This window comes from Emydura macquarii, unplaced genomic scaffold (genome assembly GCF_026122565.2).
Source record: "Emydura macquarii macquarii isolate MOO-44397 ecotype Brisbane River unplaced genomic scaffold, CSIRO-AGI_Emac_v2 contig_1288, whole genome shotgun sequence".
NCBI classification, from domain to species: Eukaryota; Metazoa; Chordata; order Testudines; family Chelidae; genus Emydura; species Emydura macquarii.
Window position 1 is genome coordinate 63,265 of NW_027131425.1, and position 14,492 is coordinate 77,756.

Below are 14,492 nucleotides of genomic sequence, written 5' to 3' on the forward strand. Positions count from 1 at the left end.
GGTCATAAAGCTCTGAAAAGACCCAGGGTTCCCCGGGAAAATCTGTTGCCCTCTCTCCTGCCTTATTCTGAGTGCTGCAGCTCAGCCCCCGTGAGCTGCTGCCCCATCCTATCTCCTGATCTCAGTACAGCTTTTACAGCTCCCAGGCTGGAGGGTGATGACAGGAGGGCAGCCCCATTCTGACCCAGAGACGACATCAGCACCTGTCTGATGCCAGAGCAGCAGCCTGCTGGCAGGTGGAGCCTGGGTGTTTTTTGCTGGTCTGAAAGTGTCTGTGGTTCTTTGTGTCTGAGCCTGGGGAAATGAGCTCAGTCCTCCTATATCTGAACTGCTCCTGCTGTCTAACCATCATGAGAGTCATGCTGCTGTTTCTTGTCTTCTTTGCTGTGATGAGGCTCGCCAGATCTGAGGTAGGTGAGAATCCTAGAGAGATGGAAAGGCTGGGTCGCTGCTAGCTGAATGCAGGAACCAAACATAAGGATTTTTAAATCCGCAGGCCCGGACCATCTACACACAAGCCCCCTGAAAGAGTTGGTTGAAGAGGTTCTTGGCCATTGACATTAATTTTTAATAAATCTAGGTTTACAGAGGGAATTACAGAAGACTGGAAGAGTGTTAATGTTGTGTCCATATTCCAAAAGGTACAGGGCGCTTGACCTGGCTAATTATTGGCCAGTTAGCCTGAAATAATGGGAAAGCTGATGGGGGAGTTAGTCAATAAAGAATTAAAGGCTGGGAATATATTTAAAGGCAGTTAACAAGATTTTATGGGAAATAGGTCATGTCACACAACCCTGATTTCATTTTTTTTGCTGAGATTCCATGTTTGGCTGATAAAGGTAACTGCAGAGATGTAACAAATAGAGCTGTCAATTAATCGCAGTTAATGCCTGTGATGAACTGAAAACAGAATTAACCCGTTACATCCAAAACCATTGAAATAAACGGTATTCTATTATTGACGAACAGTGCGATTAAAACTGCGATTCATCACAATTAACTTCTTAAACTGCTTGGCAGCCCTAGTAACAAACTCAGGCTTTTGTAAGGTGGTGCTTTTCATAGATGCCAAGGAGAGAAGGGCCCTTTGTGATCATCTCGTGTGACTTCCTGTACAGCGCAGACCAAAGAAATTCCCCCAAATAATTCCTAGAGCAGATCTTTTATAAAAATGTCCAATCTTTATTTTAACATTGCCAGTGATGGAGAATCAATCCACCCTGATCCTTGGTAAATTGCTCCAATGGTTAATTACTCTCAGTGTTAAAAATGTACATCTTATTTCCAGTCTGAATATGTCTAGCTTCAACTTCCAGGCATTGCTTTGTGTTAGACCTTTCTCTGCTAGATCGAACAGCCCATTATTATATATTTGTTCTCTGTGTAGGTACTTATAGACTTTTAATCAAACCACCCCTTAACCTCTTTAAGCTACATAGACTGAACTCCTGGAGGCTATCATTATAAGGCATGTTTTCTAGTCCTTTAATCCTTCTCATGGCTCTTCTCTGAATGCTCTGTAATTTATCGACATCTTTTTCGAATGGTGGACACCAGAACTGTTGAGATTCCCCTGTTTATGCATCCAAGTACCCCTTGACATTTGAATTAAAAATTAGCACTATACAATATCAGTGCAGCATAGGTTAAATGAATTGAGAACTGGCTAACTGACAGATTTCAAAAAGTAATTTGCAAAGGGCTCATCGAATGGGGGCATTAGGCCTGATGCTATTCAATATTTTTATCAGTGACCTGGAAGTAAATATGAAATTGCTGTTGATGAAAATTTGCTGATGACATGAAGGTTGGCAGAACGGTAAATCCTGATGCTCATCCATGAGAGGACTTTCCCTCTTATCCCATGACCTCTTACTTGGATTAACAGCCTTTGGTGAGGGATCTTGTCAAAGGCTTTCTGAAATTTAAGGTACACTATATCTCCCTTGTCCACACGCTTGTCGACCCTCCTCAAAGAATTCTAATAGATTGGAGAGGCATGATTTCCCTTGACAAAAGCTATGTTGACTCTTCCCCAACAAATCCTGTTCATCTATGCGTCTAATGATTCTGTTCTGTACTATAATTTCAACCAATTTGCCTGGAACTGAAGTTAGGCTGACCTACCAGGAGCGTCCCTGGAGCCTTTTAAAAAAAATCGCTGTTATATTAGCTACAGTGCTACATTACAGCCGTCTGGTACAGAGGTCAATTTAAGCAGTAGGTTAAATAACACAGCTAGTAGTTCTGCAATTTCATATACGTGTTCCTTCAGAACTTTTGGGTGAAAAGGGAGTGCCTTCTCTAAACCAGTCATTTAGTCAAACCCAAGTGATTGGGCTCTATACAGGATGAAATTTTCTGGCCTGTGGTATACAGTAGGTCAGATTAGATTTAATGGTCCATTGTGGCCTTAAACACTATGAAGCTATGAATTATTTTATACCTCTAGCATATCCCCTCTTGAAATAGCTCCAGTCTTTTCAATCTCTTTGTATACAGGAGTCTTTTCAGTCCTCTAATTCTTTTGGACCCTCTTATTTCAGCTCATGACAGGATGCCCCTCCCCTCCTCACCAACCCCATAAGGGGAGGTTAAAGTGATTTGGAACGCAGGAAAAGTACCTTCCGTACCCAAAGGGATGGTCCCAGTTGAGAGCTGGGCCTGGGTAAGGAGCTCCTTAAAAGGAAGCTTTTGGGGGAAGCCGTGAGGGAAGTCCTTGCCTCCAAGGAGGAGCACACTCAGTCCGGGTTGAGAATGCTTGTCCTACAGAAAGAGCAATAGAGTAGAGCAATAGACTCTGAACTTAGGGGGTTTGGAGACCTTAGGACTTTCTTAACAGTCTCCGGTCAACCAGGGACACTTTGTGGCGAGTTAATGCCCCAAGAGGGTGAAACGAGACCCGCAGTGGGGATGTAGCTACGTGTTCATACCCTAAAGTTGACTGACCTTCATGTGGTGGCCCTTGTGGGATCTACAGGGCACCATGCCCCGGTGGTGGCCGCTGTGGTGGGCAGAGAACTAGACCCAGCAACCCGCACTTCCATTCCTTTGACAAACGGCATCATGGCAGCCTCAAACGTCCGATGGCAGCTTTCTCCAGTGCTGGGGCCGGAAGCCACCCCGACCCTCAGGACTAGCCCAGTACTGGCCACCAGAAGCAGCACCACTAACCCAGATGGTCCTGATGATGATCCGAAGGCTACCATAAGAGCTCGTCAGTGCTCAGCAACTCCTAGGCCAGTGGGCCCCGTGGCCGAGTCATGCCAAGCCGTTTCTTTGTTGTAAATCAGCTGCCGTTTACGGACGACACAGGGGTTTTATCCGCCCTTGTGGGGGAGATTTTGCGTAACCCATTCAAGGCCATCCCACAGGCATGAAGATAAAGCCCCTATATCATGCATTCCCATATAGGAATGCTGTTGGCCGGCTGTTGGATTTCTCCCCCACGATCTGAGTTCAGTGCATGGTATCTGTGGTTAGTTGCAGGCTCTCTCCTGCGATGCTTATACACCCTGCAGGCTCCTGGCACCATCAATCCCTGTTTATCCAACCCCTGCATCAGTCCAGGGTCCCCTCTTATGGGCTGGGCCGTGTGCCCAATGCTGGCTGCGTTGTAGGAAAGCATAATCCCGACCCATGATGCCTTATGGTGCAAGACTCTCCCATGAGGAAAAACGTCCCTCTGGCCCCCCTCCCGGGCAGTCAGCTGATGCCGGGGGATTGGTAATGCTGCTCACTGCTATCCGGGCATTAATGAGGAGCTCTCCGGTAACCCTGCTGCTTTCTCTGTGCATGGCAGGGTTCCCAGAGGAAGACGAGGCCGAGAGACAAAAAGGAGGAGCTGAAAGGTAAGCAGCCCCTCGACCCCCCAGCTGTTGTGGCAGACTCAGGACCCATGCACAGCAGAGAGCTAGGGTCTGTCCCCTGCCCCCCCCTCCAGCCCCCACTCTTCCTGCGAGGGCACAGGCACACCCGGAGCTGCGCAGAGGCAGTGGCTGGGCTCCGTTCACAGGCTGCCCCTGAAACGCGGGGCTCTCGAGCACTAGGGCGCGTGCGGTGCCCACGCAGCTCAATCTCTCTGTTCTGTCTCACCTCTGGCAGCTTTTGGACTCGGGGAGGAAGAGCTGGAAGAGGCTTGTGCATCCCTAGAGACGTGGTAAGCAAGGTGCCCCCCGCCATAAACCTGCAGCGAGTCAGTCCCCACCTCCAGTTTTATGCAGTTCATCTCCTCCCACCTGGGATGGCATCCCTGTTAATCCCTCCCCTGCCCCACCCCATGTAGCAGGCAAGCAATTATTCTCCTTTAGCACTGAGCAATTCATTCCCACCCTGCAGAAGCTGCCACCTCTAATCCACCCCCATGCACCGTGCAATGGGTCATTCCCTTCCTGGAGCAGCATGCAGCTCATTTAACCCGGAATGGGGTAGATTGTGGGACTGGCCTGGCCCATCCTCCCCTCCCAAGGGGATGAGAAAATGCTCTCTGGAAGCAGCCCAGTGCACACCAGGGATGTGAAGTGGAGCGTTCAGGGAGGAAGGCAGGCCCTTCTGGGACTGTGGGTAGGGTGGGGCTTTAGCCTATTCAGGGTGAAAGGGACATGGCAGCACTTGTGTAATGACCTTTCCCCCCAGAAAAATTAGAACCCTGGACCTTCAGCATAAAACACCCATTAGAGCTGAAGAGGTAGCTCCATCATTTGGTAGCTGCAGTAGGCCGTTATCCTTTATGTTGATCAGCCTCTGTGGAAGGAATATGACACACGCTGCCATCAGGATACACTCTCACCTTATCAGCACTCGGCAGGGACCACCTAACAAGCCAGCTAACCCAAAACCAGGTGTGGACCGAGGCGTGGATAACCACGACCGAGGCCTGGATATCGCAGGGGACAGGGCTGTCTCGGGGGAGAATGGGACAGGGAGCCTGTCAGTGCCACACCTCTGGGTAAAAGAGGGCCTGAGGGCAGCACCTATCTGCTCTCTCTGTTCCACAGCTGCCAGGTGCCCCTGGAAAAGCTCACCTTGGCTCACACCCTCAGGGTCGTTGAGAGGAGGATACAGTACGTGGCCAGACACCTGGATGAAGTTCTGATACCGTAAGACAACTGAAGCGGCGGGCACCAGACCTGGGGGCTGGATGGGAGGGGGTAGTGAGTGCAGAGAGGAGGAGACAGGGAAAACCAGACCCTGCAGGATCCTAAAATGACAGGGACAAAGCTGCTAAGAGACTTTAGCTTCCAAGGCGAGAAACCAGTGCAAGTGAGACGCGGGGTCATCGGAATTGAAATGCAGAGACAGCGGGTGGGGTTTGCGAGTGTAACTCTTCTGCCAGTCGGCGTTGGCAGCAAGAAGGGCCGGGTTCAATATCTAGGGGTTCAGTACGACACATAACTGGCTCTAGTCCCCACCCAGTCACCTGGGACAATTGCACACCACCCCTTGGGCGCCGCTAGAGGCAACGCTGCCCCTCTGGCAAGCACAGAGTGTCGGAAAGAGACTTTTAATAAAAGGGGGCAAGTCACCCGGCATTCGCTGGGGAAACCGCTGCACGCAGGAGTCACACGCATACAGCCGAGTACGCGGGGCAGTTTCCTTTTGCTTCAGGTTCTTGAGTCCAGCAACAAGACGCTCCTTTGATGTGCCCCTCCCTTCACAGCCCCCCACTCATAAGTGTTGTCCTTAGTCAGGGCAGACCCAGAGTCTAGCGGTGCCGCTGCGGAGCTCCCCTCCCACCCTGTCTGCTGGTGGGGGGGAAGAAGGCACCTTGCTTCCTCCTCTATCTGGTTGCTACGTTCCGGCCGCCCTGCCAGCCACCCTGCTGGCCATTCATTGCTCCACGGGCCGCCAATTTGGCTATTCATTTCTCCGCCGGCCGCTCCGCCAGCCGCCTTTCACCAGCCCCTCTGCTGCACCCCATCACCTTCCGCTACCATCTGCTTCTCCACTGTGAGCTCTGTGGGTGGGTCTCTTGAGGCTCCACCCAGTTCTCTGATTTTCAGCCCTCACTGATTTCAGCTCTGAGCGGGTGAGCCGCGGGGCTGCGGCTGGGCAGGAGCTCTGTCCCACACTGGAGGAGGTCGGCTCCAGCCTTTTAACAAAAGAAAAGACTCCTAGTGAAATCTTAATTAGCTCTAGCTATGGTGCCGGGGGGGGAGGGGGTGATGGCTAAACCAGGCCTCTAGAGCTAATCCCCAGAGTGATCAGAGGGGGCACCGGACAAGTATTAAGTGGTGCTTCCCGTGATACAGCCGAAACATAGATCATTAGTTGGGTTCAGACACAGGACTTTCAGGATCATAGCACAGACCTCCACCACTGGAGCTAAAGGAGAAACTCCATTAGCTGGTATCAGTAGTAGGTTGTTATCCTCTAGTACATCAGCCGCTAGCGGAGGACAGTTTTCCATACGCTCATATTTTTCCCACCCAACCCAAATTTTTTGAGCTAATCTCTCTGTTAAAACAGCACTAGGTCCCCAGATATGCTCAGGGCCCTGTTCTACCAGGTGCTGCACGTGTGCACGTGAGAAGGGCTTATCGTTACAGGTAAAGTGAGTGCCAGCTCTCCCTCTCCGTCCCTCAGTCCTTCGTCATCCAACTGATTTCCTGGGGGCAGAGTGGGATGTGCCATGCATGCCTTGGTACTGCCCCATTGCAGCTGCCCTCCTTTGCTCAGCAGGGCCATGTCCCATCTGTCCCTGTCTGCTCTCTCCCGCAGGCCGAGTGTGATGACGCTGGCGGAGAGCCGGCACTCCTTTTCCTTCGTGGAATCCATCGCCTCTTCCCTCTGGAGTCCCAGCTCCTTTTCCCTGAGAGAAGCCTCCTTGACTTCGTCAGACGCCCTCTGCCACATAAGGGAGATCATGCCTCTTGCGGGCGGGGAAGGATCCACTCATCCCATCCAAGCCCAGCCTCTTCCCAAGCCTCCAGTCCAGAGCAGACGAGACCGGCGAGAGCAGACCACGGGTCTGGACCAGAGGTCGGCCCGTGGCTTAGACTTCAACATCCGCCGGAAGCACCTGCAGAGCCAGCTGGGACCTCCGCCCCTGTACGCAGAGTCGCTGGCCCAGATGATCCCCACTGCCCCTGCTCTGTGCCCGCCGGACGGAGACCCCAGGGTGAAGTTCAGCGTGAGCAGGGTCCCTTTCCTGAGCTATGAAGTCCGGGAAGAGCTAGACTGTCACGTGCACACAAAGATACTCCAGCAGGAGCAGGGTTTCCCCCTTGCCCCCCAGAAACCCCACAAACCTGTTCTGCCTCCAGCACCCCAACCTCCCATCCCAGGGGAGCTTTCGCTGGGTGAACGGGATACCAACCAGCCCCAGAAATTAAACACAGACCAGCCCACACTTGGATTTCCAGCAAAGGTCCCAAAGCCCCCGAGATCAGACGCCAGCCCCCAGCGTGCGCAGGAGATCCAGGAGCCATGTGTCTGCCCCTCAGGAGCCCCGCCCCCAAAGGCCCACTGCATCCTGGCATCCCCTGATGCCCTCCTGACCAGGCTTGTGCCCAAGGCAGTGGCCAAACTTCAGGATCACGTGGCTCAGAAAGGCTCGGAGATCCGAACGAAGGCGTTTCCTAAGAAGGTGAGAGAGTCACACAGAAATGCTGCCCTCCTGATACAGATGTCCCGTCCTGTGCCATTCCATCCCGCCGGAGAGCAGGGAAAGCCCAGGACAGCAGCATTCCCAGTGATGGAACAAGAGCCTGCCCAGCCCATCAAACTCCACAAAAGGCATAAACGTCTTGTTATGCAATGGGGGCAGCCCATGCTGGACCCAGAGCCCCTGGCAAAGCTGCCCCCCGCCATTCCAGCCAGGGGCGCCGAGGTGGAGTTCAGTGAGATGGAGACCGACTTCCTGCTGGACGAGGTCAGGGAGAACTTGGGTTGGCACATGCAGCGCAAGAAGCTGCAGCAGGAGTGGGGCTTGCCAGACGCCCAGCAGAAATCCTGGCTGTCTTTCCTGCCCACAGCCCCCAAGCCGTCCGCCCGGAAAGCAAAGCCCGAGTTAGAGGTGGTTCCCATCCTCACGGAGCTGCTCTTCCTCGAGAGGGACGTTAAAAAGCAGCTGGAGTCCCACGTTATAAAGATGCAAGTGCAGCAAAAGTGGGGGCTACCCAGGAGGATCCAGGATTCCCTGCGGAGGTTCATGTCTCCTGCCCTGGGGGAGAGAGGCCAGCTCTCTCACCCTACATACGGGGGCATCGTGACTCCATATCTGTCACCGTTCCTGCTGCGTTCCAAGAAGGCTCAGTCTATTCAGTTGCCTCTAAGGACGCCCAGTAAGAGGAGGATCGAGGATGTACATGTCCTACCCACAGACACAAGGCAGAAAACAGCCAGGTCTTACTCCTGGAAACATGCAGGGGCAGCGGCATCCAAAGAGAAAGAAACCCCAGCCCATCGCAGTGCATCGCAGACGGGGAAGCAAAGCGCAGGCTCTGCTCATTCTATACCTCCCGCAACGGCAATGCAAGATACCACCATGGAGACGGGCGGGAGTGATGGCACGGCAGGGAATCAGCGTAACCCAGATCTCTGCACCACGCCGGCAGGGGCGGATCTGACATCGCCACCTCCAGGGACCAAAATGACAGAGCAGATTCTCGCAGCGACACTTCACGTTTACAGGAGTGAGCTGAGAAAGCCACTTCCCAGTGTGAGCGGCACCGAAGGGACCGAGGAGAAGCTGGAGCTGCACATGGAGAGGAAGGTTATCTCAGGAGAAGGCTCCTACCCGAGGCCAGAGGCACAGACAGGCAAGGACAGGGCAGATCTTCCCAGGACCCAACACCACCAGGGTGCCCCAGAGGCAGCAGACTCTGGGCATCTCACAAGAGCCATCCTTGACTCTCTCATTGCCGGGCAGGCTTCACACGACCTGCAGATCAAGCACCTCATGGAAATGTTGAGCAGCTCCCGCCCCTCGGCGGGCCGTGCCTCAGTGGGATACTCAGTCTGCCGGCTGTGTCGCAAGACACATCCAGGAAAGATGAAGGGTAAGAAAACTCAGGAGGAGACACAAGTATCTGCTGAGCCACACGGTCTCCGAGACATCACGGCTCCACGTGGGTTTGATGGGGCTGTGAATTCGAAGCTCTTCAGGGACCAGCCGCCACTCAGAGTCTGCAAGAAGTGCAGCAAGCCTCGACGGAAGACACCAGCTGGCCCTTCAGGCGCCGACTTGCCCAGAAGATCCCTTGGAGTTCCACAGCGATTCACTCCGCGAGACTCCTCCGCCCCATCCAACCACAAGATGCCGGTGGTGTGGCTTCTTCCAGCAGAGAGGATCAAGGATGGAATGGGGAAAAGGTCTCCCACCAAGCAACCAAAGAAGGTGTCCGTTGCTACAAGCACAACGGGGCTTTCGCAAGCCGGGGAGAAAACAAGCGGTTCTCCTCCAAAGCCACCAAACGTCCCCAGGGCTAGGACACCACCCCCTCCAGGGAAGAAAGTTCCAGTTCTCAAACGGATCTTAATGTGCCTCAAGAAAACCTTCTCCAAGCTCCAAGGCAAAGTGAAGTCCCGAACGTCACCGGACTCACATTCGAGATCACCTGATACGAAATTTACCAAGCCACCCTTTTGGAAGCTAAGGGCCTCCAAGGGTGTCCGGTTTCCATACTATTGAATCCCACCCGCCAGCATGCCAGCTAGCAGAAGGGGCCCACAATTCTACCATCTCCCTAGTGTCCGGCAGGCCTGGTAAGCATGGGTCAAGCTGGCTGAGAACAACGGCATGTTGTCCTGGGACACAGTGACTGATGTAAAAGAGACTTTCCTTGGGGTACGAGGTTTAACCCCATATTCCAAGATAGAAGGGGGGCCTGGATCTCGTATGAGACTGAGGGTGTAGATACCTATCTGAATTTGTTACTTTACCTCATCTGGTTCAAGAGTCAACCCATCCCTGGCAGCTGCATGGTCCAAATTTTATCCTTGCAGATGTTTTGGCCACATGTGTGATTAAAAGCCAACGATCCATAGAGGAGGATAACCGCAAACCCTCTGTTTTCAGAAACCGACTTGGTGCTAGACACCAAAGGGTGGATGCAGTGTGGGATGTGACCATATGTACCTAGGGTATCTCATTTGAAAATGCCAAAGTCCGGGCAGGCTGTAAAAAGGAGAATAGATTCTCCCAGAACTGAACACTGAAGTTACATCCACCAACCAGTCACAAACGGTGCTCCTGATTCCCTATACTAGTTATCAAGAAACGCCCTGTCATGCTGGGTAGATGGGGGGGGGGGAGAGCATTTCTTATATTGTTTGACATCAGTGTGTCAAAATCGTAATAATTCATGTGAGATATGCCGTGTCAGGTACTGTTAGAAAGGTTATAATATGCTAAGTCAGATGACAATACTTATGTTCATGTGTGATATGTGAAATGGAAGTTATAGATATATTTGAGATATCTGTATTTCAAACTGTGCTGACTGGGCAACACCCCAGATAGGATGGCGGCAGGACAATAGCCTGCTTAATGGCCCATTAAGACACTCACGGATGCAAGGGGCCCAGGAAGAAACTAAAGGCATACCTGAAGAGTTACCAGGATTGGCCCATGTGACTCTGGACTCCATTTTAGCTCCCGTAATATTGCACAAGACCGCATGGCCAGGGCCAGAGGGTATATAAGGCCAAGCCACAGAAACCATTTTCTCTTTGTTCCTGTTCAGATATAGACATATACTGGCCTCTGGATCAATTCACTTGCAACTGAACTGAAGGACTAAGACCCATCCAGATACTGAATGTGAACCAGAGGAACTGTACAAGCCTGCAACTCCACAATTCTCCCAGAAACCTCATGTATATGGACTTTCAATCATTTGTATGTATCTGATTTGCTTTGACCCTTTAACATTTCTCTCATGGTTTGTTTCTTTCTTTTTACAATAAATCTTTAGTGTCAGTTACTGAAGGATTGGCTGGCAGCGTGGTATTTTAGGTAAGATCCAAACTCATATTGATCTGGTGCTGTGGCTGACCCCTTGGGGTCAGAGGGAACTTTTTAGTAAAGAGCATAGAGTTTAAATAACTGGTCTCTTTACTGGACCCAGTGCTGATTTGGGAGCCAGGAGCTGAAATGCAGTAAAGGGGGCTGTATGCATTTGTGTACTGGCTTCTGTGGGGATTCAGAAGTGCAGTTTGTGGCTGGTTGGGAAGTTTGGCTTCAGTGCCATCCACCAGTGCTGGGAGAATCTGCTCTCCGTTTGCAGCCTGCCCTGCCCTTGGCATTTTCAGTGGGCTACTCTGGGCACAGGACGGGTCACACGCCCCCCTCAAAAAAAAAAAAAAAAAAAAAACACCCCCCTTTATTGCATTTCAGTCTCTGGCTCCCAATCAGCCAGTAGGTCCATTAAAGTTAGAAATTATTTAAAACTCTGCTCACTCTATAAAATGTTCTCCTGATCCCCAAAGGTTCAGCCACAGCACCAGATCAATACTAGTTTGGATCTTACCCAAAATACCATGCTACCAGCCAATCCTTTAGTATCTAAAGCCAAAGGTTTATTATAAAAGAAAAGAAACAAACAAGAAGAAAGATGTTAAATGATCAAAGCAATCAGATACACACATATGACTTTCCAGTCCAGTTTCAAAGTTTCAGTTGCAGAGAAGTTGGTCCAGAAGTAAGAAGCAGGAGCGAAGACAAAATAAAGATGGTGCAGCTGCATTTTATAGTCTCCGCCATGTGGCTTGTATATCCTGTGTTTCAAACACGAGCACAGAGCACATAGGGCAGAGAAAAGCTCGTAGAGTTCCTGTTCACAGGCATGTCCCTGCATGTCCTGCTGACTCATAGGCATAGTCCCTGGCTTCTCTCCCTGGGTGCACTGTATAGCTGATTACCCTTGATGGGCCATCAAGCAGGCTGGACGTTGCTGATGCTAATTTGCCTAGAGGTGTCTCCCAGTAGCACAGCACAAGTTTTAGATATAGACATATCACACATATTCACAACTGACAATATAAAGATGATACATCCATAGAAAGAAGAGTATCAGACCCTGCAAATTATAACTTTTCCAATGATACCTTCCACGGTATATCTTGTAAGAATGATTGCAATTTTGTAATACTGGCGTCAATAATGTTATAAATGTTCACTCTTGCTTCGTACAGCGTCACAGGGACAATTGGCCCAGAGATGCTTATACGAGAAGGTGGAAACCAGGGGACTCCATGGTGCACTTGGTTTGTACAAGACTCAGAGGAGAAAGTTACCAGTAGATAAAAGGCAGGGCTTTCCCGGGGTGTTGGAAGGATGGAGTTTGGATGTTCCAAGGTGGCGGACACAAGAGCAGAGGGATGGGCTGGGGCAGGAAGGAAGCGAGGCCCTGGAACCAAAAAGCGGAAGATGCAGAAATCTGTCACAGACCCCAGGGGAGTGCCATCCAGCTGGTGTTTCACTAACCCCAATTTCCCCGCTGTACTGCAGCACCAACGAGTTGAGATGTCATGGGGCTGGGGTGGAGGAGCAGGGGAGGACGATGCTAATAATCAAGGGGAGGTTAATGCAATGAATGAACCTCTGGGGCCATGGCCAAGCTCTGGAAAACAGAGATCTCAAGAACTGAGGCTTGGATAACCGAGGTGCCCAGCAATGTAAACCCCAGTCCACTGGGCCTGCGCTCCACATATTAGCTAGATCACGACCACCTGCGGCCCCGGAACGTAGCAAGGCCAAGGCCTGGAGAGCAGAACCGGGCACAGCTTCCTGCTATCCGGGAGCAGACAAGACGCTGGAGGTACTTAGAGAAGCAGGTCCTATTACAACAGGACTCTCGGGCCTTAAAGTGACAGCAGCCCCAACTACAAGAACCCCAGTGGCAAACCGTCCCCAGCATCATTGCGGGGGAGGGGGCTGGATGGGGTGGCACTGGGGCCCAGGGACGGTGTTGTGGCTGACGTCTCTGCACGGAGCAGCTCAAGCCTGGGAACTATTGAGGCAGCGAGCCCAAGGAACCTGAACAGATCAACGTACAATGACAAAACCAAGCAGTGGTTGGTTTGCTCCAAGTCTTAAAGGCCCAGGACGGCTCTGGGTCTATGGCAGGAGTGTGCGGGTGAGGTTCTGTGGCCTGCAATGTGCAGGGGGTCAGACAAGATGATCACAATGGTGCCTTCTGTCCCTAAAGTCTGTGAGGAACTGCTTTGCTTTCCAAGAGATGGGACGGGCTCCCAGGAGATCCTGGACAGTGAGCCGAAAAGTTCCCTGAACCTCTCTCAGCTGGGATCCCTTCTCCCTACGAACTCATATCCCTTCCCAGCTCTGTCTACCTCTTGGGGCCAGATTCACCAAAGGGCTTAAGCACCTAAGTGCCACTACAGGCACCTAACTCCCAGAATCAGGCCCCACTGGGATTCCCAAAGCTCTGCTCAGTTGCTGTTGAACCCTGCAGGGGCCTAAACTGGCTTGGTGCTCACATTTGTGCAGTAAAAGCTACGTTTCTGAGCACACATGCTGTAGCCCCCACACCAGGGAATGGTCAGAGTTTACCCACATAACTTGGCTGTGGGGCCTGATCAGGCTCCAATAGGTGAGCTTACACAAGGTGGGGGCATGACGGAGAGGTGGAAGACCCAGGATCCTGCACCAATGACTTTTTTAATTATTTCCCCTACCGTGGAACAGTTTCCACAGGGGAGACTGTCAGGCTATCCCGAAGGTTAGAGAGGCTTACCTAAAAGGTGGCAGAACCCCATTCAAATTCTTCTCCCGTCAGATAGAGGGTGGGACTTGAATCTGGAGTCTTCTCTGCCCTGGATTTTGTGAATCCCTTTCTCAGGTACCTGTCTTTCCTCAGTGGTTGTATAGGGAGCCCAGGCACCAAACCCAGGTTTTGTGAATCCTGAAAGGGGTCTGGACATTAGGTGTGGTGATGGTCAGTGTCAGTCTGATTGTGAATGTAGCCCTCGGTGTTCTTTATAAAGCTGCGTGACATTTTTTTGGACAGGCAGGGTGATCAAATGAAAAATGCAGTTTCGAGCCGACCTGAAATGAATAGCGACTTTGACACACGCAGTTTTGGCCAGTCACAAAATGGCCAGGAGAGAAGGCAAAAGGTGGCGCCGCTGGTGTTGCTACAACTCCCTTTAGTCCACTGGTTGGGGTACGCTTACCTTAGCTGTAAGACAACCGTTCAAATCCCTGGTCTAGAGCAGACCCACCATGGACAGTTCTTCAGTCACTAGAAATTCTGAAAATTTCAGCTTCGCTTTGAACCAAAACGAAATTTAAGAAAAAAAAAAAATCTATTGCTCGTTAAGTGCCATTGAATGGAAAAATCAGCTGTTTGCCCAGCTCTAGCCCTATATAGAGCCGCCCGCTGTAGTATGGGGAGTCACTGCCACTCTTTTCACCTGCAGTAAACCCCATGTCCCAGGTATGCATGTGGGGCAGGCAGGAGGCGCTGGGGCAATCTGCGTTGCTTCCACATTTATGCAAAACCATCCCAGCCGAGCCCAGCCAGAGA